Raw genomic sequence first — 2,077 nt, 5'->3', positions numbered from 1 at the left:
CAGTTCCTCAGGACTTTCAGAGTCTCTGGTGGAAGGTGGTTACATGTGCAATTCTGGATTCAGATGCACAATGAGGCTCCTGGGAAGAAAGACCTGGCTGGCGATCAGCTTCCGAAAGGTCCCAGCAGTGCAACTCTTGTGTCTATTGCATGGCACTGAAGGATGTGCAGCTGGAGCACATGGTTCAGCGGCCTGGCTGCATGTCCACAACTGGCCAGCAGATGGCAGGAGCCAGCTAGGTTCAGCAGGGTGTGCCCGGAGCTGCTGTCTCTGCTGAGCACAGCTGGAGGCTGGTAGAACTGGTGCAGGAAGAACTCTGGTGCCAGAGTCCCTCACCCCCAGCAGCATCCAAACAACTGGCAACTGGTTTGTGGCTGGGAGGAGACCAGGGGCTGCATTACACTGCAGTAAGCTGCGGAAATGCCCGGGAACTGCCCTCTAGGCATGGTAAGGATTGGGCAGCGGTTGGTTGAGGACAAGTCGCCCAGTATCAGCAATGCCTAGGGGTTGGGGCTCAAGTTTACCTGCTCAGATCATGGGCTTCCTGGTGCCTCTAATTCCAGAGCCGAGCAGGTGGTCTGGACACTGGAGCAGCTGGGACATGTTCCAGCACAATCCATGTCCCTTCTGGATTTATCCTTCTGAGGTCTTCCCCTGAAAGACCAGCTCCTTCACAGCTCTACCTCTGTCTCCTCCAGACCTACCAACCTGAAGCTACACCCTGGGCCCAGAGGGGAAGCCTGGGAGGAAGAGGCAGTGCAGGGTGGGGACCCTCCTCCCCACACCTCCAGCTTGCTTATAATAGCTCCTCCCTGGGCATCCATGAAACAAGACAAGCTCATCACAGGCTCATCGCATCTGATAACACAGGCTCATCGCATCTGATAACTGGCAGTGCCTTGCAGGCCTGGGTTCAAATCCTTCTGAGGCTGTTGAGTGTGTGGGAATTTCTGTCCAAGCAGCAGACCTCACCCACCCCTCCCAGCTGGTGCTGTGGAACAGCCTGGCTCCTGATGCTCCCCAGGCATCCACCTCCAGGGTATGTGATACATGGGCAGGGGAGGGCCAGGGGAGAAAAAGAGACTGGCTGAAAGCCGAGGAGCTCCCAAGGAGAGTGAACTGGGGACCCAGCCATGTAGCACCTGCTCCCTCTGGAGCTCACCTCAGGCTTAGTGATGGGGATGCACACAGACAGACAGAAATTAAAATACGCGTGGACACACAGCTGTGGGGAGAGGCGTGCACACGGATACATACAGAGACAACTGCGTGCCCACACGCATGTCCACACATGCTGTTAGTGCTATCAAGACAGCGCTGCCTTTACAGCCCTTTGCCCAACAGGAAGAGCCATCGCCGGCCCTGTGCCGTCCTCACAATCAGCCCATTGCTGGACCCACCGTGTCAGGCCATCCGGTTGCAGGTCTATCTCTGTTTGCTCACTGCGCTAGGCTAGTTTGACTGGAGAAACAAATCCAATGACACTCATATATGTAGAAGAGAGAACCTTTTATCAAGAATTAATCATGCATGGAGCAAATATCCCAGCACAGTTCAACTCGAGTCCATAAGTCTGATATTAGTCCCTAAGTCCCTCTTCAGAATCATGCAGCCCCATGCAGTAATGAGGAATGCAAGAAGATCATGGGCCGGTGGGTGCAGATTTGGGTGAATTCACTGATGGTGGACACAGCACAGGGCTCAGCAGGTCTCAGCATGGCTCGTTGACAGGAAGGTGAAGCAGAGACAAAAAGGTGCTGGCTCCAGAGAGCCATTTGTCTTGGTCACACCTCCAAGGAGGTCATCAAGCTGTGAGCTGATTGACAGGCTAAACTCCACCCATACCTTCTTACAGGTGCCACGCTGGCACACAAACCCTATCATACTCATCTACTTTACCAAGCCTGCTGTCCTTCTCCAGGGGCTGGTCCCTCAGGACAACATGGCCCGAGTACATGAGACAAAGGCTTGCCACCCTGGCTTCTAAGGAGCGTTCTGAAGCAGATCTTTGGTTCTAGCAATCAACAGCGTGTTTCTCATTCTCCTCAGCACCGCAGCTCAAAGGCACCAGCTCTCC

This window comes from Tenrec ecaudatus, chromosome 12, assembly GCF_050624435.1.
Source record: "Tenrec ecaudatus isolate mTenEca1 chromosome 12, mTenEca1.hap1, whole genome shotgun sequence".
In the NCBI taxonomy this organism is placed as follows: Eukaryota; Metazoa; Chordata; class Mammalia; order Afrosoricida; family Tenrecidae; genus Tenrec; species Tenrec ecaudatus.
The sequence above is the reverse complement of the archived record's forward strand: the minus strand, read 5'-3'. Positions refer to the sequence as shown.